This window comes from Cebus imitator, unplaced genomic scaffold, assembly GCF_001604975.1.
Source record: "Cebus imitator isolate Cc_AM_T3 unplaced genomic scaffold, Cebus_imitator-1.0 Scaffold17, whole genome shotgun sequence".
Classification (NCBI taxonomy): Eukaryota; Metazoa; Chordata; class Mammalia; order Primates; family Cebidae; genus Cebus; species Cebus imitator.
This window is the reverse complement of record NW_016107332.1, coordinates 6,726,330-6,748,871: the sequence shown is the minus strand read 5'-3', so window position 1 is coordinate 6,748,871 and position 22,542 is coordinate 6,726,330. Positions and strand designations below refer to the sequence as shown.

The 22,542-nt window shown below is 35.4% G+C and overlaps 1 protein-coding gene across 36 annotated transcripts in view; it reads right to left on the bottom strand.

Annotated features, from left to right (window-relative positions):
- Positions 1 to 22,542, bottom strand: part of ANK2 (ankyrin 2) — a 568,766-nt gene that overhangs the window by 265,851 nt on the left and 280,373 nt on the right. The gene's annotated exons all lie outside the window — the stretch shown is intronic.

The following is a 22,542-nucleotide window of genomic DNA, read 5'->3' as shown; positions in this document are numbered from 1 at the left end:
TGAAGTAAAGCAGGATTAGTATTCTTTTCTTCTTTTTTTTTTTTTTTTGTACTCCACCTTGTATGTAAAAGCAGGATTAGCATTTCTGGATGTTCCTATATATACACCCAAAACGGAGGCTCAATGAAAGAGGAAAGAGGATACAAGCTGTTAACTCAAGAAGATGAAGTTTTCTACAGCATTCCAATTACATATATTGCCAAAATTTTATCAAGGTCCAATAGGATGCCAAGGATGGCACTCACTTCTTAATTATTCACTCTTGGCTGGAGACAGAATCATACCACTATATTGCATATAAAGGATTATGGACGTTCCTTCCCAACACACACAGCTGTTGCATTTTAGGAGAAGGGTTTTCACTACTATAATCATTGATAGTCAAACAAAATAGTCTGAGTCTATATATATGCTATTGTTAGGAAAAGAGTAAAATAGCATTAAAAGTGCTCTCCTAGAAAATGATGTTTTGTATTCTAACCCTTATGACATACTACTTCCATAAATGAAGACTGTAAAGTCTCATTTCTTGCACTACATAAAGATAGTAAGAGAGCAACTCTTCTAGGGGGGAAATACTAATGTAGATGGTACATGTTATAGTTTATACCACATAATTTGCAATTTTTCCTTTTACCTAAACTGAGTTGGACGCAGTAAGATTAATAAAATATCCCACAAGCAAGCAAAATGCGTTCTACGGTAGTACAGAGAATCTAGCACTTACTTTGACTCAAAAGTCACTCAAAGGAAACAATAATCACCATGGCATGGATCAGCATTGTATTGTTGATATGATGGTCAGTCAACTTACAGACAGTAGAGGAAGGGAGAAAAGGAAGCAGTTTTTATCATGTATGGGGAGCATTAGCTTTCTCTGATCTGAACAGCTGAAAATTCATGTTAAAAATTAATTAATTAATTAATTAATTAATTAAAACCAGCTTCATTCGTATCTAAGTCCTTCAAACTACCTCGTCTGAAAAACCTTTTACATATTTACATAGAAATACACATAGCCATTCAGGCTTTCTGGGAAGATAATGTGTGAATGTGGGGAGGATTCTTCTATCTGCTTGGCCAGGGGAGTCACTGCCTGCCACCTGACATAGCATACTTCAAACATTTTCTCCTCTGAAGCACTCTGGAGAATCAACTGTTGTGGTGTCAAAGCAGTCATTAGGAAAGAAGGTGGTTCAGGAAAGCAGCAAGACTGGGGCACAGGGTATTCTGAATGCCATCTGGCATTCTCTTTTCTTCTAAATACTTTTAAAAATATGTTTGCAATGAGCAAGTCTTACTTGATTCCCAGATGTCCATTTAGCTTAATAGCATGAGTCCCAATGAAATGTGGCCGAGCCTCCTGCAATGGTTTCCCTGTTGCAAGGGTGACTCTGGCTTCTTCTGGCACAAGACCTTTTCACTGCCCTTTAAAACCTGCTTATACTCTATCAAAATATCCTCTCCTCTTCTAGACATCTCATTAGGAAAGTGAAAAATCATAAGCACAGATAGAGTAGAAAGTGAGGAGTTCCTGTTGTCAACAAAAACCTTTTATTTCATTGGCTTTTAACGAGCTCGATATAGACTTGTAAAATCAAACAGTTATCAATTTCATTCTGTTGTTTTCTAATGCCAGGAAAATTACACATTTCTACACATTTTTAAACTTCAACTTAATAACTAAAAAAAAAATTGGGACACGGTTAACAGAGTCTTAGTCTCTAAGACTCTTTTACTTGCTACAAACAACTATGACAGCTCTTTTTATCTTTGTCTCATAAAGATAAGGCAATGAACCAGGCTTTAGTTTGCTAGATGTTAGATTGACTGACATACACATTGCACAAAGCACTCTGCCAAATCTTTAAGAATAATAATTCACTACTTTGCTTACATTTTCTCATAATACCTTTAGGTGTGACACAGAGAAGCAAAGTCACCATGTTTTTATAGATAAGGACACTAGACAACAAATAATTTTTTCCAGGTATCTTTCCTTGGGATGGCTCACAAGGGCAGGAGGGCCAAGGTTCAGGGCTCTTAAATCAACCCACTTTGGAAAAGACATCTACTCCAAAAGCCCTTATTAAGAGCTCTCACTATTCAAATCACAAAACGGGAAATCCCAGACAATTAGTATAAATATTTGTAAATTGATCACAAGTCCATTCTTAGCGTGTGATTTTTTTTTCCCTTTTCCTTAATTAAGGAACAGACTGCTCCCATAGGACACAGTAGCACATAATCCTTTCAGGAAAGCTAGGTAGATTAAGCATTCTTACACAGCGATAACTTTGCCTCTTTATAATAACTTATTCGGTAGTGAGCTGTTAAGAAATTCATATTTCTAAAATCATTCCTTCTTGTAGACTTGTGTTGCTCAAACTTTCCTACGATTTCTACTTGAATGGAAAATAATCAGTATCAGTTCTCTGAGGAAAGAGAGTAGCGCACACTCACCAGCTGACCTCTGCACAGACAAGGCACCAGGTTCCAATCCCAGGAGCTCACAGCCATTGAAATGATGCATGCACCACATTAAAAGGCTCTTCCCATCAAACCTCCAGCAGAGGTATAATTCTGGCTGAGTTTTGAGCTTGTAACAAAAGCTGATTCCTTCCACAAAGCATTGCAACCATCAATGGGATAAGCCTGTTTCTGTCTTCAAAGGTAAGGAGCACACTGTCGTTCACATTTAAACTTGAGAGCCAGCATAGACTGCCCTTCAGAGAGGGCATATTTTATTTTAAAGACAGGAGATAAAATGGCCATTTGCTGTCCTCACTGTCCAGCTCTCCATTGATCAAATTCCAAAGAAAATCCTCTGCAGACATCAGGCATCAGTCAGGCAGCGTTCAATAACAACTGAGCTAGCCATATGCAACTTAATCTCCCCCTTCTCTTTCCCTAGCCCTGCCCAGAAGAAGCAGCTATGCAATTGAACAGCATATATTGTCACTCTACCACAAATGTGGTGTGGATGCTGAGCAGAAAGAGAAGCAGATGCACTACAAAGACAGTTAAAACATCACCTAATCAGGGGGGAGAAAAAAGGAAAAAGAATGTGCTCACTTGAACTATATTTAAACTATGTGCCAAGAGTTCATTACTATAATCAAGTTCGTGGTATTAATCCATAGTTGAGGATTCCTCTGTTTGGGGGGACTAATGAGTGATCAAGGTAAGGAAAAGCAAATTGAATGAGTGAGTCTAATGGCATATCATTCTTAATTTGTTTTACTTCAAATCAAACCCAAAAGCCAATTTGATAATGCAAAATTACTAAAGCAGAGCTTGCTCATAATATCCTCCTTTCTTGTGATAAGAATGTTTCTACAAGGAGATGATTTGGTTAAAATGAGAATGCCCAAAGGGTATCTTCCTTCTGCTCCTGCCTGAGGAAGCAAGCAAGGACACTCCAGCTCCAAATCAAAACAGACGGTTTTCATAGGCTGAGTAAGAGATGCAGAAGCAGTCTCAAGTCGCCCCAAGTGTGTGCCTCTCAAGCTCATAATGCTTCTGAAGTTTCACAGAAAATTTCTAGCTAGTAGCAATGGCCAACAGACAAGGAATGAAAAGCTACCCTCTGGATGCCCCCTGACATAAAGAAGATAGAGCTGCACAAAGGGTGGGTCATAAATAGTGGCCATTCTGTCACCACAGACCTCCCTTTATGATGACAGAGGACGTCTGGTGATTACAGGCAGCAGCCACACTGCAGTGGGCAGAGGAGGGGAAAGGTACAGAGAAGGGAAAATTGGAAAAGCCATAGTTCAGAAGCAAAAGACATTCATGCACATCTGGTCTCCCTCTGCGTCCTTCCAGCCTCATTCAGTCATTCCCAAATGGATAAAGATGAGGGTGCAACAGCCTAGCTTGTGAGTCTGCCTGTGTAAGCGGGCTGGATTTGCTAATGGTGAAAAACTCTTCTGATGAAAAAATCCCCTCACTAGAGCTTCCTAATCAAATTTATTTTCTGTGCTCTCTTTGACAGAAAGTAAAGAGAGAAATTTATTCCAGAGTCAGAAAAGCCCCACGATTTTACAATCATTCTTTTAATTTACTATAATAGTATCTTAAACTGAAAGCCTAGGGATTAATCTTAAAATTTGCCTTTAAACATATCCTTTGTTTAAAGTAAAGACTTTTATCATTGTCCCCATCTCATTAGCATAAACAGCTTCTATTTATGGTTGTATCTTCTTATTAAATAAAGTTACTAAAGGCCTGCTATGAGCCAGTCATGAAGCACAAGGCATCTGGTAACAAAAATGACAAAACCCTTGTCCTCATGGACATGAAAGTCCAGCCATAGAAGTGATTCTTTTCAGCCTTCCTGGAACATCTCAGTCACTTTGTATAATCTACAGTGACTGCAATTACTAAGATTCAGATCTTGATAGAAAGCTGCTTCAAAATCTTCAAATGCTTAGTCCAAGTTTCAAACTGGTATCTATCCTCAAATGTCTTCTCAGGGCTGCTTTCTTCTCATAAAAGATGTTTTATTATATTGCTTATGTTTTTTTTTTCCAAAAAAATATGCTGATTTTGAATAAGAAATCCTCATAGTCTATTAAAGGATTGAAATACTACAATTAATATCTAACTCTTCCAACGATTTATTGTTGTGGTTAAAACACAACATATAACTTCCACTTTTGGTTTGTAACAGCTTTTCATAAAAGCTTTGGATATACTTCTTAGCCCTTTTACTTTGGTCAAATAAAAGCACTGAATTGTGGTTGAAATGTGAAAATTCAATCCCAACCCCGTTAACCTTCAAGGTCAATGCGGACGTTTTTGTATGCTTATTTATGTCGTGTCTTTATCCATGAAGAAATTCATATTTTTCTTTAAGAATTGTATTTTTTCTCAGAAATTATATGTTAACAGCTTTAGCATCTCAAGAGAAACAATTTCATCAGTAAGTCTGATCAATTCTTGAAAGTTTTAAGTTTACATAATGTCAATTAGATGCATCATTTGGATAAATTGTTTGATAGAACATTTTAATTAGACTATTTGTAAAAGAAAGAGATTGATTTTTCTTGAACGGGAAAAAACTATTTTTAATTGTTATTCTTTATGTGACTCTAAATGTAAGACATGTGTATCTTAAATTTTCACAAAATAATTTTGTATTTACATATAAATTAGTAAATGCCTAAAAGCCTATAAATGTGATTTAAAATGACTGGACTATATAATTCTATGCTTTTTGTAGGCCATGAATTATAGCCTTTTAATTCAGTATTCTTGGCCAGTAAATAACTAGAAAAAGTATTTTCTTATTTTTCAAAAATAACAACAGAAAAATGGCAAAATGTCGTCTTAGAGTATATCCAAATCAACCATAGATCAAACGTTAAGTCAATGATAAATGTGTCAGGTCTCCCATTTTCCAACCCAAAGCCCTTATTGTTAAAAAATAAACACTTTAAGCAATTTCAACAGCCAATTCTATGGGTAGTAAAGTCCTGTGCAGTGGATACTACAATAAATATATAGTACTTATAAAACATGTTTCAATAACAACCACTCAAAAACCAATCCCCCTGTGACTACATTGTTGGCACCAGAAAATTGAAGTGCTACCATTTGGTCATTTTTCACCTGGTGAAAATGATTATTGCATTCATGGGTACTTGGCAATCTTTATGAAGTTGTAAACATCTGGATTATTATTGTTTCTGGATGCTGTCATATTTAACTCTTTTTCCCCACCTCTGAAAGAGCTTCTGTGATCCGTTTTCATTTCTTTACCAACAGACATAAGTATGCTTGCACCTGTTGTTTAGTTAACCTGCAAATAAAATCTGTTGCTAGGCATTCCTTGTTTCTTGCTTTAGGCATGTGATATGATTTGACACAGGGATTAATCTTAAAATTTCCCATCCAAATCTTATTTTGAATTGTAGCTCCCATAATCTCCATGTGTCATGGGAAGGATGGCGTAGGTTTCTCCCACGCCGTTCTTGTGATAGTGAACAAGTGTCACAAGACCCCATGGTTACAAAGGGCAGCTCCCCTGTACACACTCTCTTGACTGCCGCCAGGTAATACATGCCTTTGCTCTTCCTTCATCTGGCACCATGACTGTGAGGCCTCCCCAGCTATGTGGAACTGTGAGTCCATTAAATCTCCCTTTCCTTTTGTAAATTATCCAGTCTCTGGTATATATTTATTAGCAGCATGAGAACGGACTAATACAGCATGACCAGCATTTTTTCATTTTATACCTACTCATGCAAACTCATATTCCATAAATATGAAAACCAAAGTATAAAATTAAATAAAATCTTCTTAGAAGCCACATTTTGAGAGGGAAAGTATGTTTTAGCTTTTTTGTGTGACGTGGTCTTTATCTCACTTCTAAATCAGATCAACAACCAAAACACTAAGCACCTGTATGAACAGCATGTGTTTCCAGCTAATAGGAGCCAGGTATTCAGACAAACACTACTGCTGAAAGAAACTAGAAATACTGGATAAAATATAAATAACTTCTTAAAACAACAAGTTGCTGGGATGATAATAAGGAAGCGCTGGGCAAAACTGAAGGAAAATGGAACCACTGAAAGATAAGCAAGCAGGGAAATTGATTCTGTTTCCTGAGTATATTTCCCTGCAAACTTGAGCTTTTATTTTGAAAACTTCCTAGGCAAGAGGGCAGATATCAAAGGCCAATGTCTACACAAGGTGTGCAGTCCAATAGGGAGCCCTCTCCACAATCATCTGAGACCTCATAAAGCAATACTCTACGGCAAAGAGCAGAATAATAAATAACCAGTCCTTTGGCAGATTTATGACCTGGGTTTTATTGCCTAGACTTACAACAAAACTCAAGCTTCAGACTTGGTTTAAAATGTTCCCCAAGTCACCTGTGACCACAAAGCCTGGCAGAAGTAAATGTATCTCTTCTCTGAAGGAGTCATTTTTATTCTTAGCCTGATATTATCTGCTTAAATAATTTTCTAAGTATGGTGCCCAGGATACAATCAAAGACAAGCAGGCAAACAGCAGAAACAAGAGAAGACAGAAACAGATCTATAAAGACTTCAGTAATGGAGCTGTGAACAAGGCACTGTGAAACAAAAGGAATGGGGTATAAGGGAAGCAGTTCTGGTTCCCCAAAATAGTATCACTTAGTTGGGAAGTTAAGCAAACTGAATTCTTAGAGTACGGATTTCTTTCATGGGTGTTTTTTGTTTTTCTCCTCTACCTCTCCATCAAGACATACTACTTTGCAAAAGAACAGATGATTATAAATGTTAACAAATGAGAACCATAAGCATCCAATGAATGGCAGAAACAACATATACTACAGGACTGCAGAAAGTTATACTCTTTTCTTGATACAAAGGTTTGATAATGATGTAATAAATCTTAACAAAGAATTGCTACTTTAAACATTTGAGAATTCAAAAGCATCACCAAAATCTAATAAATAAGATGTAACTGAAATAATTCAAATAACATTGTTTTCACAAATTATAAGTTTCACAAATTTCATAAGTTTTTTATGAAAACCAAACTTGGTGGTTTAGGTAGAAACTTTAGGCAATATTTAACCCAACTAACTTTGTAAAATAGAAACATCTGTAGAGCTTTTTCTGTTTCAAGTCCTGTGACACATATAGCTTCAATCCCATGTCTTCACAGAAAAGGAGCAAATTCTCTCTCTCCCCTAATTTCTTGAAAAACAGAGTAGCTCTCTCAATAAACCTTTACTTAAGAAAATGTTTCCATTTTCTCTATAAATGCTGACTGATGCCCCCCATACACTAAAAGCTCGTAGCTTACTAGCCATTCTGTAATATGTGTACATTCTTCTTCCACTGGTAAAGTTATATGCTCATCAAGAGCCAAGTATGTTCATCCCAAACATTTTGATCCCATTGAAATTGCAATTGCAGATATGTAATTTAAACAAATCTTATCCAATAAAAATATGAGTTCCAAAAATTATTTTATGAAAATTAATATGAATGCTTTATAAGAACTAGATAAAGATGAGTTCCTACAAATATTGCTATTGAATTATGGGTATGACTGAAACAAATAAAAAAGTTTGGGGAGGAAGCTTCGAAAATATTTAGAAGTTCTACACTCAGATTGTTTTCCAAGTGTCTGTAATTACTGACTGCATTTAAGAGATAATAAACCAGAGAATATAGGTGAGACAACACCTACAAGTAGGTATTGTTTATTTTTAAAAAGACAAAGCTAAACCTCAAATTCTGGAAACTTCTTAAATAAAATATACCTAAATAAAAGGTCTTGATTGTACATCAGATCATTGGTAGAATAATTTCAACATGTTTCAAGTTGAAATAAAATGTTTAAACTATTCATATATCAGTTTTTATGATTTTCCACTTTAACCATCTTTTTTACTAACTGATCAAATAATGGTCTTGATACTGTTATGAAATAAAGCTTCTTTGTGTGGTAGAGGGTTACAAGTTTCGGTTTTTGAATCCTAATTTGGGTTCTATGTTGGGTGCATTACTTCGTCTTTATGGGCTTCAATCTCATTTTACATGAATGAAGATAACATCTACCTGACATAACCAAGTGAAATAACACATGTAAAACGTCTGGTAAGTGATCAATAAATGGTAACCACTATTATTATTGTTCTGAAACAAAACAAAACATTAATATAAAAGCATAAGAGAGTAAAAGTAGATTTACAAGACCAAAACATGATAGAAAGACTGGAAGGAAGATGGAATCACCCCCAAAGATAATATGTGTCCAAAGAGACTGCTGACCACTTTGAATGGTCAGCATCATTAATAAGGTCACACTTTTTATGACTATTTGGTAATGATAATATTCAACACTGGCTGAGCACAGTGACTCATACCTGTAATCACAGCATTTTGGGAGGCCAAGGCAGGTGGATCACCTGAGGTCAGGAGTTCAAGACCAGTGTGACAAACATGGCAAAACCCTGTCTCTACTAAAAAAACAAAAATTAGCCGGGCATGGTAGCATGAGCCTGTAATCCTAGCTACTCCGGAGGCTGAGGCAGGAGAGTCACTTGAACCCAGGAGACTGAGGTCACAGTGAACTGAGATTGTGCTACTGCACTCCAGCCTGGGTGACAGAGCAAAACTCTGTCTCAAAAAAAAATCAAAAGCACCACTTGGAACACTGTGGAATGAGTCTTAAAATCAGTGGCATGTGTGCACGAGAAAGTATTTATGATCCCTGATAGAAGGATAGCTATTTATAATCATTTTACTTAATAGGCTTCATTATCAAAAATTTAGACCAGGCCTTAATCAGAATAAAGGGATGCCTCACAAAAGCTTTGTTTCAAATGGAAAAACACAACAAAGAACAATCACCATTTGACATAGAGTATGCATAATTCTAAATGGAAGTCTCTGTAATAGGTTCTTTTAAAAATAGATTTATTACCAAAGCAGACTAATAAATCGTCAGGAGATGTACCTTTTTCTCACTCCTATAATCGATCCTTAAAATCCAGTTTTAGTTAAGGGCAGAAACTGGCTCAGTTACAGGAATGAAGTATAAGAATACAGAGTCAACCAATCTGCCGGTTTGGCACACCTATGAAATATTGTGAAGAAAATTTGTCAGAATAAGCATCTTTCTCACTCATTAGATTGGAGATGAAATGTCACCTTTCCCAAACAAAACAAAACAAAAACAAATGAACAACACATACAACCACATGGTAGGAACTACAATTATAATTGAACATGAAATCCAGGAAGAGGAACTTTTGTAACTTGGGTATCATTTCACTTATACATTTTCCATGTGGTGTCAGCATTAAGGATTACGACTGAACCCAAAAAGAGCTGACTTTAAATGTGGAAGTGTAATTTGGAGTAAATCAGAGTGGAGGGTTTCAATTATTCTCCACACCTCACTAGGCCTTCTGGAGAGGCAGCTTGGAGGCCCTTCTCAAATTAAAGCAGAGAGTGTATCTCGCTTCCATACTGTAGAACTCTATCTTAGGAAAATAATCTGCTGCTTAAAACAATCTGAAAACCACTGAAATAAACCATGTAAATTTCTTTCTCATATGTGTTCACAGAAACTAATGGAGGTTGGTAGCCCTCTGCTGGATTGAAAGATATTAAATCCAGTTGCTCTAAAATACTATTTGAGAAATTTAAAATCTTCATAGGTTTAGAAGACTACTTTAACACTTTCTGTGTATATTATTTTGTTTAGTGTATATTTTTCTGTTTTGTAGAAGAGGAAAAGAGAATGTCCTTTCTGTCAAGCCATACCATACAACAATAAGCTAGAATACAAATTATAATACAAATTATAAATTTAAATACTATATAATTTTGAGTAAAAATATGAAATAAAAGAAAGCTAGTAAAATTTGAGCATTAGCAAAATATTTATAAGTTATCAGCTGCATATTTCTTGGCCAAATCTCTAATGGGGTGAAGGATTTCCCTTAACCTCATTCTAGATTAAATCAAATATGTATAACCAATTTTTTTAAGTTTGTTTATGCAGTCTCACACTGTACACTAGTAGACGTTCAGTTAAATCTAGTCTTAGGCACATTTGAGTAATTCAATATGATCGGGTTTTTTGTTTAAGGTAAGAAAATTTCAAACATGATGGTAGAATTACCATAGGCTACTCAACTTTTAAGTTGGATGTACAAACACAGTTTGTGAAGTGTGTCAGATCATAAAACAATACTCTACAGAAATTGTTTCACAAATGAACCTTCATGCTTACAGCATACCCAAATGGAAACTGATTTAATGTGTGTTTGATAGCAATAGTAAAATTAATGAGTCTTGAAATAGTCTCTTATAATCTTGGATCAATTTTTGGTTAATTTTATTCCAGATAGCTAATCTTTTCAAAATCCTGTCTTTCTACAGTAGCAATTAAAACTGTCTCTTACTTTCCTTCCACCTTCTCTTTTCTCTTGTTACATGTCTGGCCTCTGTCACTGCTGCTTCCCAAATCAACTGATAAGGTTCCTATCCTCACCACTTGATACTGACTTCCAAATTTTTCTAAATGATTAAGCAATTCTTTTACAATTCTCCAAAATAGAGAACCAATTTACTTTTGCATCTCAGTTCAGATAAGGTTTAAACATTGATGTCAAATTTTAATTCCAACCTAGGTTAATAATATGCCTAAGACTTCAGAAGAGCTACCACTCATAAAACTTGCCTGTGACCAATTGCTCATAATTTTACTAAATCGCCATTCCTCCCCTCCTGAATATCTAATCAGCTTTGCCTGTCTGCTAGGGTACTCCTGTCATGCACATTAGCCTCCCAATCTGATTGGATTATCATCTATTTCCTGGAGCCATTTTCTAGGGTTACCCCAATCATCAAATGTGCTGAATTGAATTACTTCCTGTTTCTGCTGCTCATTGTCCATAATTAGATACTTCCAGGTGGGGTCCCAAGATACTATACTATTACCTAAATTATGTTCTCTATTGTTACCCATTATTTCTTATGCCACTAATTTTAAATCCTACTCATTTCATTTGCTATATTTTTATGATCCTGTGTTCTCTTTTAGTTTTTCCACAATTACATGTGTTTTTGTTGTTGTTGTCGTTATTATTGTTTTTTGTCACCAAGGCTGGAGTGCAGTGTGCAATCTCAGCTCATTGCAATCTCAGCTCATTGCAACCTCTGCCTCCTGGGTTCAAGCAATTCTCGTGCCTCAGCCTCCAAGTAGCTGGGACTACAGATGTGTGCCACCACACCCAACTAATGTTTTGTATTTTTAGTAGAGACAGGGTTTCATTATGGCCAGGCTGGTCTTGAACTTCTAACCTCAGGTGATCTGCCCACCTCAGCCTCCCAAAGTGCTGGGACTAAGATGTGAGCCACTGTGCCCAGTCCTCCCAATTATACATGTTTTTTACAATTCCCTTTCCTTCTTCAAAACAACTATCTAGATTTGTAAAGCTCTTTCTATAATACGGTTTTTTAAAAGCTTTTATTTTATATAAAGACAACTGCTTTTCTTTTTCATCTCATTTTCCAGCCCAGACTTCCTACCATGTCTCTGTCAAAATCTAAAAAGTAAAGAAAGAAAAGAGAAAACAACAACAGCAATCCCAGCATCTAACTTTTGAACAAAAGACAGTAGCATTCCACCTAAGGAACAAGAATATTAAGTAGGAGTTATATTCTTACCTTACCACTGAAAAGAACAAAACACTGGAGAATGATAGTATGGACAAAGTAGATTTAGCATTCAACCTGTTCCTGTTACTTATCAAACTCCAGGTTTCTGAGGCCCTTGGTATTTTAGAAAAATACACTCTAAGTCAGAATTTTGTCTGTCTCCAGAGGGAAGGAATGAAAGGCATGGAGGAGAAAGGGGACAAAAATTACAGCTAATATTTTTTATCCTAAAACCCAAATATCAGTGTTTTATTATACATTGAAGCTTAAACACCTTACTCTTGTTTTATATTTAAGTAATATTCCAATGTATGTACAGATTCCATTTCCTGAAAAATGACTAATGGATATATTTAATATGTATACTCTATCAACTTTATATAGCTGACTTTTAAAACACTGACAATAAAAGCTTGTACTCCTAAATGTTGATGAAGCATTAAAGGTACAAATAATATTCAGTAATGCATTTCCAGAGATCTTACGTGCTTCAAAAGTACCAAGGCAGTATTTTAACTGGATTTTGATTAGTGCTAAGCAGAATTCTAAATTATTTTAGTCATTTAGTCATAAATTCACGATGATATATACTGGAGAGTCTTTTGACTACTTTCAAAAATTGCCATTAAAACATCACGGACATTCTTTTCCTTCATTTCAAAATCATTTTCCATTTAAATCATCAGTCTTAGATAATACTATTTTTAAAAGAGTTGATGTTTTTGTGTCATGAAGGCTATCAAACCCAGTCAATTCCTGGCCATCTAAGCATCTATTTCTTAGTATTTAATGCCAAGGCTTTTCTTATATGAATGTTATAAACAAGAAAATTAGTGAAAGAAGATGAAAAGTTTCAAGTCATCATGACATAAGCCATATCATTAGTATTTGCATTCCACATTAAGGACAATTTCATTTTATGCTAAAGATTATAGCAGATGAAGTTGCAAAGAAAACCCTATTTATAATTTGATCCCATCAGCAGTAGACAACAGGATTACATTTATGTGAGCTTGATGAAACAGATAATATTTTAAATTAAAATATACTGATTTTCCTAAGTAAATGAAATACTTAGGCAAATACCAGGAGGAAAAGCAATTCTGTGAAGAATACACAAAATTAAATACCATGTTGCATTAACTTTTGTCCTGTTTTCTTTTCCCCACTTCCTCTCCTCCCTGTGTTATACTTTGCTATTGGCCCAAAGTGAGGAGAATAGATGGATAGAGGAAAATAACTTGGGAAAGTGAAGAGGAACCAAAAATGAAGTTAGTCCTGGAACAAAAGGGGAGAACAATAAAGAGGAGGATATGTAGAAATTCAGTTTCATCTATGCATGTGGCTAAGATATTAGGAAATGTCTTACTAAATTACTAGTGTCCTCCACATTGCCAGATCTCATAGAGATTTGACAGTCCTCATATTATCTCACTTTTTAACAGCACTCCACAGTTGGCCATTCCTTCCTCTTTCAGAACTCTCTTTTCTTAGTCCTGGCACTCAACTTTCTCCTGTTCTTTTCATGGTCTCTTTGGCTTTGTTTCGATCTTCTTTGAGGTGCCCTCCTTCTCTACCAAAACTCAGATTCAGAACTGTCCTGGGACTTCCTCTCTTCTTTTTTATTTATTTATTTATTTATTTATTTATTTATTTATTTATTTATTTTTGAGACGGAGTTTCGCTCTTGTTACCCAGGCTGGAGTGCAATGGCGCGATCTCGGCTCACCGCAACCTCAGCCTCCTGGGCTCAGGCAATTCTCCTGCCTCAACCTCCTGGGTAGCTAGGATTACAGGCACGTGCCACCATGCCCAGCTAATTTTTTGTATTTTTAGTAGAGACGGGGTTTCACCATGTTGACCAGGATGGTCTCGATCTCTTGACCTCGTGATCCACCCGCCTCGGCCTCCCAAAGTGCTGGGATTACAGGCTTGAGCCACCGCGCCCGGCAACTTCCTCTCTTCTTAGCCTATACATGCTCCGCACCAGCAGCATCTGCTCCCATGATCGTAAATCCCATATTAGTGCTCAATCCAAAGTTCCTCTCTCTGGTTCTAGGCTCTCTTCTGAGCTGCCCATTTGACATGTCTGCTTTGATGTCTTACATCCTATTTTTGGATTTTTCCCCCAAAATGTGTTTTTTCTCCAGGCTTCCCCATCTCAGTGAATAGTATCCAGACGAAAACCTGGGAGTCGTCCACATTCAATCTATGCCTAAGTCTTATAAATTTTGCCACCAAAACATATCTTCCATGTATACTTTCTTTTCATCCCCACAGCCACCAACCAGCCCTGCTGCTCACCAGGTCTGTAACCATAACATCCTATCAGCTCCCCTACTCTACTCCATCCCTCCACCATTCTTCTCAGTGCAACAGTGTCAAATTCATTCATTTATGTAAAAAACTGTAATTATGAAACATTTACATATATATATTTGGAAAAAGATACATCAACATGTTATCAATAGTAATCTCTGTAATTTAGAAAATGTTTTTGCTGTTGATTTTGTTCTTTTTTTTAATTAATTAAGGTCTATAGTGTACATCAGAATTTATTCCTTATGTTGTGTAGTTCTATGAGTTTGGACAAAGACATAGTGTCATGTATTTGTATTTGTCAGGATCATACAGTATTACAGAATCATACAGAAGAGTTTCACCACCCTAAAAATTCCCTGTGCTTCATCTATTCATCACTTCCCCTACTCCCTATAAAAAATTCTGACAAACACTGATCTTTTTGCTATCTCTAAAGTTTTGCCTTTTCTAAGCTGTTATATAGTTGGAATCAAATGGTATGTAGCCTTTTCAGGGTTGTTTCTTCACTTAGCAATATGCACTTACAGCTGCTCTATATTTTTTTTGTGGCTTGATAGTTCATTTGTCCCTGAATAATATTCCACTGTAAACTGTAATACCACAGTTTATTTATCCATTCATCTATTGAGGGATATCTTGATTACATCTGATTTTTCACAATTCTGAATAAAGCTGCTGTAAACATTCAAGCACAGATTTCTGTGTGCACCTAAGTTTTCATCTCATTTAAGTAAGCACCTAGAAGAATGATCAGTAGATTGCATGGTAAGACTGTGTTTAGCCTTGCTAAGACACTACCAAATTGATTTTCCAAGTAGCTGTGCCATTTTGCATTCTTAACAGCAATGAATGAGAGTCTCTGTTATTCCATATCTTCGCAAGCACTCAAGATTGTCCGTGTTTTGGATTTAGTCATTCTAATAAGTGTATAGTGTAAAACAACATCTTGTTTTAATTTGCAATTTCACAATGTCTGGCATTGCTTCATAGGCTTCTTTTGCCATCTGTATATCTTCTTTGATAAGGGATCTGTTCAGATCACTTACATATGTTTAAATTGGATTGCTTGTTTTCTTATTGTTGAGTTTGAACAGTTCTTTGTATATTTTGGATATAATTTCTTTATCAGATATGTCTTTTGCAAAGATATTTTTTCTCCTAGTCTGTGGCTTTCCATTCTTTTAACTGTGTCTTTTGCAAAACAGAAGTTTTAATTTTAAAAAAGCCCAACTTGTCAATTTTTGTTCTCCTGAATTAGCCTTTTGGTGCTATATCTAAAAACTCATCATCAAACCCAAGGTCACCTCGATTTTCTGCTATGTTATCTTCTAAAAGTTTTATAGTTTTACATTTTACATTTAACTCGATTTATTTTGAGTCACTTTTTGCAAAAAGTGTAACATCTGCCTCTAGATTCATTTTTTGTTGGATGTGGGTGTGCGATTATTCCAGCACCATTTGTTGAAAACACTATCAATCATTTCTCCGTTGAATTGCCTTTTATCTTTGTCAAAAATCAGTTCACTGTATTTGTGTGTATCTATTCTAAGCTCTCTATTCTTTTCCCTTGATCTATGTGTTTATTCTTTTACCAGTACCACACTGTCTTGATTACTATAGCTTTATATTGTCTTGAAGCTAGGTAGTGTCAGTCCTCTGTTATTTTTCTTCCATATTGTGTTTATTATTCTGAGTCTTTTGCCTATCCATTATAAACTTTAGAATCAGTTTGTCAATATTCACAAGACGACTTGCTGGGATTTTGATTGGGATTGTATTGAGTCTATAGATCAAGTTAAGAAGAAGTGAAATCTTAATAATATAGAGTCTTTCTATCTATGAACATGTCTTAATTTATTTAGATTATCTTTGGTTTATTTCATTATAGTTTTGTTAGAATTACACATAAGTGTTTCAGTTTTTTAGTGATAATAAAAATGGTATTGTGTTTTTAAATTCCAATTACTCGTTGATGGTATATAGGAAATCAGTTGACTTTTGTATATTAACCTTATATCCTGCAATCCTACTATCATCAATATTAGTTCCAAAAGGTCTTTGTTATTGTTGTTGTTGGCCATTTGTGATTTTTTACATGGAAAGAGAGTTTATTTCTTTTTGCTTTATATATACATCTTTTATTTCCTTTATATAGATATATATGTGTGTGTATGTGTGTATATATATATACTTATTTATATAATAAATATATACATTTATTTGTTTATCTTTTTTATTTTATATATCTATTTCCATATGTGTGTAGAGATATATATCTTTTATTTCCTCTTCTTGTGTTATTATATTAGCTAAGCTTTCAGTATGATGTAGAATATGAATAGTAAGAGAAAACATTTTTGTTTGTTCCCAGTCTTAGGGGAAAAGCAGCTAGTTTCTCACCATTAAGTGTGATATTTGAGATAAGCCTTTTATAGATGTTATTTACCAAGTTAAGGAAGTTCCCTTCAATTCCTAGTTTTCTAGTGATTTTTATTTTTTGAGGAATAGGTGTTGGATTTATCTAACACTTTTTCTACCTTCACTTATATGATCATATGACTCTTCTTCTTTAGCCTGTTGATGTGATGAATTACCTTAATTGACTTTTGAATGGTGAACCAGTCTTGTATACACTGAATAAATCTCACTTGATAATGGTATATAAATCTTTCTGTTCGGTATTTTTACATCTATTTTCATGACAGATATTGGTCTGTAGTTTGCCTTTCTTGCCATTTCTTTATCAGGTTTTAGAATTAGGATTATACCAGCCTTACAGGATTAATGAGAAAGTATTCTCTCTCCATTTTTTGGAAGACATTGTAGAGAATTTTCTCATTAATCCTGTAAGGATTTATATATCATTATGAAGTGAGATTTATTCGGTGTATACAAGGCTGGTTCACCATTCAAAAGTCAATTAAAGTAATAAATCACATCAACAGGTTAAAGAAGCAAAATGTAATGCGGTAGGTTTAGTCAGGCCTTAGCTTGAATTTAAACCCAGACTTAGACAAATTGGGTGGACTGGTAGAGTGAGTCTTCCAGAGACCTATTTGCATGAGTATTGTGGCAAAATTGACTTAATGGGGTTTTTAATATATGTTTCCACATAGAGCATTAAAGGCTTATTCTTCAATAGATGGCCTCCCTTCTTGCTTTGATAAAATAGTAATAATGACAACAACAACAATACTAATAGTAATAGTTGGGCAGATGGCTGCATATGTGCCCCTGAAGCCTACATTTCCTAGCCTCATCTAAAGCAAAGTGTGGTCATGTAACTATGTAATGACCAATCGAATTTTTTGCAACCTTGGAAGTGGCCTCAAAGATAAAGCATAAATATTCCTCCTCACTTTTTGCAATTCTTCTGGACATGATGGTTAGAGCTTGAGCCATCAGCTCAGGCTGTGAAGTGGAAGCCTCATGGTGAGGATGGCAAAGAAGAAAGAAGGACCCTGGCTTCCTGAGCCCTTAAAGTGCCATACCAGCCCCAGGTTACCTATGTCTGGATTTATGTGGGAGAGAAATGAACTCCTATCTTATCTAAGTCACTGTGATGTTGGGGTTTCATTGGTTCCAGTGATTAATCAGTTGTTTAACAAATCAATTAATTCTGACTGATGAGGAGACTGGTGGACCTTTGTAAACAGCTCATTCAAATGCGGAAGGGGTAATTCATAAGGAGATCCATGCAGTGACAAGGTGTCCTTCATAAAATAGGAAAAGCTGGCTGCTGTCACAGGCACTTAACTCCTGGTCAGTTTTTGAGTGTTCCTCATATTTGAAAACTATAGGAAGAATCAGGATGAACTTTGTAACATGCTGGGGCACAGCTGCACTACTTTGGCAGCCCCACATCAGAGCACCATGGGGAAGAAGGGTTCCAATCAGACAATATGCACCTTTGTACCCCAGTCGAGCTTGGTAATAGAGCAGTGGTACATAAAATAAAAGGAAAGATGCACGCAGGTACCACATGGCAGCTAATGCAATGGCTCACCAGACCCATCAGCACAGATGAGAACCTGAAGTTAACTACTATAAACACGCATGGACAAAAGCTGTAGGAAGACATAATATGAGCATGCACGGACAGTGAGGTTGTAGAGTACAAATGTATTTACACAGGAAACTAGTTCTCCTCATATGATAAAGAATTCTATTTTTATAAAAGAACTATTAATATACTTATAAACAGGAAGGTATAAATCTGTTTCACTTATTCTAACCTAGATTCTCCCCAATCCTCATAACCTAATTTGTGATTCTGGGGGATGACAACAGAATAATAGAAAGAAATAATAAAAGAGATAGAATGTGCCAGAACATAGCAGTTCAAGTGCTAAACATTTCCTGCCTTCATGCCTGATACGAATCACAGGTAAATCTCTCAGGCACCCAAATTCATCATTAAAATGGCTCCAAAAAAGTAGTGCATTTTATGTGCATTAATTTTCACACATACAGGTACAATTTTAGAGTTATTGGAGTATATAACCAAAATTAAAAGCTGTAAGAAGAAAAAAGCACAAAAGGAATAAAGATAATATAATAAAGGTATATTTTGAAGCATCAACACAGTGGAAAAAATATAGGCTGAAAAAAGTCTTCTCTAGAAAAAAAAAATCAATATAAACCTTGATGTTTCCTCCGTGAAAAATTTCTGAACAATAACTGCATTCAAGCATCACTCAGGATCAAAGCACTCCTTGCCACTGGGGAATCCCAATATTGGAAGGAGGTAGTTCTCACCTCCCATTTTTGAAGTCCTAATGTTCAATTTCACCAGCCCCTGCCAATTAGGCTGTGCCAGAAGATCTTAGCTGATGTGTAATTGCTCTTCTCTTTTAAATTTCACCTGTTGCTTTGATTTGCGCAGTGATGCTGTTCTTCACACACACCACTGGAGGCCAGTCATGCTACAGCATGCATTCCAGCCACACCCTAAATTTTTTAAAAAACAAGACAAAAACCACTCACTACAGTTACAAAAACAATGCTTTGTGACTAAACACAAATGAATGTACAGAAATCTAACTTTACTTTTTGAAATGCAACAAAAAAATAAAATTTTTGCTGATGATGGAGTCTGGTTCTGACATTCCAGTAACTAAATATGTTTAGTAACTAAATGTGTTTTTTATCTTGATTGCGGTGATGGCTTTATGGTTTATACATAAGTCAGAATTTATCAAATTGTACACTACACTAAATATGTATACTAAATATCTATGCCAATTACATCTTTTAAAAGCTGCTAACAAGAAGATAACTGTAATCCACTGCAGCGTTAATGTTTATTCACACACGTGTGCATGCATGCACACACACACACACAAACACACACATGTGTTGTACGCTCTTTTCCATCACAGAAGTTCCTTCTGGTCCTCTTAGTGCTGGGTGTAATTGTTTTGAATCCACAATCAAATATCCCCTTCAGATAAGTATCAAAATTTGTAATTATAAGAACATGGTTCTCTTGAGAATGTCTCTTCTCTAATGGCTGAAGTCTTTGTCTCAGAGATATGTTGATAAGAAATGTCTTTTATTTATGAATCTGATGCTTAAGCATAACAGCACTCCCCAGTTTTTAAGAAATCATCTTACCTCTTTTTTAAAAATCATCGAAAGCATTTCAATGGGATATGATTTGCAGGTATATTAACATAAGCAGAAAAAATGCCTAATTTAATTTGCATTCACATCAACATCTGACTCAATTGAAATATTTATTCAATGGGTTGGCTGCATGTTCACTGGGAAGATTTATTATTAATAATTGAGAAAGAGAAACAAAAGCAGCAAATTAAGGAAGGTCCAAGGAGGAGTATTCATTTATACAAGTTTCATAATAGATTGTAATCCAATATAAACACTAGCCAAATTAACTATGAATCTGGGACAGATTTTCAGGCAAAAAAGAGTTATAGTGAGCTCCAGACTAGAAGTTCTTGGTTATCATAGAGTTGATATTTTGCTACAAACTCTGCTGACATAAAAGGAAAGCAAAAAACTCAATGAATTATTTAATTAAGAGCAGAAAAAAGGGTGAAGTTACTGTCTTATTTGGTGAAGATCTGTTGTGTGCCTGCAATGATTCAGAGAGCTAATATATCACCTAGATGAACATGTGCCATAAAGAGGAAGGAGAGACAACTTTTATTTGAAGCTTTAATAAATGTGTTGGAATTATTACATAATGAACAGAGTTTCAGAAACTAAATTAGCTGGGTGTGGTGGCTCACACCTGTAATCCCAGCACTTTGGAAGGCCAAAGGTGGGCAGATCACTTGAGCTCAGGAGTTCGAGACCAGGCTGGCTAACATGGTGAAATTCTATCTCTACTAAAAATAACAAAAAATTAGTTGGCTGTGGTGGCAGCTACCTGGAGGCTGAGGCAGGAGAATCATCTGGGAGGCAGAGGTTGCAGAGAGGCAAGATTGCACCACTGCACTCTAGCCTGAGCGACAGAACAAAACTCCATCTCAAAAAAATAAAATAAAATTAATAAACAAAAAACAAATTACTTCTTATAGAAATAATCAATGTCGGATTAGATATGAGAAATCAAGACATAGGTTTGTGGCTTAAACCATAATTTAATAATCTGAAGGATTTACTGAAACTTCTGCAAGTACCGAATATAGTGTCACAAAACAGCAGTCACCTAAACACCCTATCACAAATTCTCATAGGTGAAGATAATGTATGCATAATAATTGGTTATTGCCAGCTCTATAAATCTATAAAACTGCATTATAAGCATTTTAAGGCATTTTATATTCTTACATAATATCCATGAAATCAAAAAAGTTAAATGTCAGGCTCAAGGTCAAAAGAATTGGGACTAGAGTTTAGTCTGTCTAATTCCCATTCCAGTGTTTTTCCCACTAGGCTCTTTAACTCTTGGAAAATGTATCTCCTTCTAATTTTTCAACTTTTAAAAGCATATTTATATATCTGTATAGGGGATTTTGAAAGAAATTTCTAATTCCACTTGTCATGTAATCAATAAGATTATATAGTATACAAGAGAAATAACTAAAATAACGATCACAAGCACGTATTAATCACATACTATATGTGGACAATATTCTATACGCTTTACACCCATTATCCCATTTAATACTTACAATAATTATTTGAGGTAGATATTGTCTTTATTTTATAGATAACTATATGAAAATTACAGAATTAAGTTGCTCAAAATCAACATGTAGTAAGTAGCAAGAAATTGAAGAAACTAAAATACAAAGAGCATAGTAAGTGACTTATTCAAATATGAACAGCTAATTGCCAGAGACTGGCAGAATCCAATCTCTGTAACCCAATGCTTCTCAGATATTAGTGTGTGTAGAAATAATCTGCTGATGTGAACATAAATTCTGCTTCCATAGGTCTGAGCTGGGGTGTGAGCATCTGCTTTTTACAAGCTCTGGGGTGACGCCCATGCTGCCAGTCCATGGACATTTTAATTAACAAGGACTTCTACCATTATTTCTGCCTGTACGCCAAGTTACTTCTCACTAGCTCATCTGCCTTGTGTTTATATACTCCAGTCCTTGGAGTCAGAAGCAAAGGCAAGCCTGAACTATATTAAGTGCTATAATGTATGTTTGCTATGTTATATAGTATATGGATTGCAATTCTGTGGCCAGATGCCATTCTAAAAAAATCCAAATAGTCTCACCTTAATTTTCATCTTTGTACATTACCACATTTAAAAAGTGAATTTGAGAACACACACTGGCTGTATTCAAACAATCTAAGAAGAGAAGAAAATTACATTTAAAGTGGAAATACATGATTTTGGCTTATAAGGAATATCCAGTTTCCACCAATCTTTATATTAATTAATTTTGGTTTTGCCTATTATTGCAATTTATATGATTATAAATCTTTACATTTCATACAGAATGTCCTCAAAAGCCTGATAAATGCTGGACTCCTGCACATTTTTACAATGTCTGAAAAAAAGACCTTTGTGAAATTCAGTGGCGGCAAATTGAAAGAGTGCAAACTCAGAGAG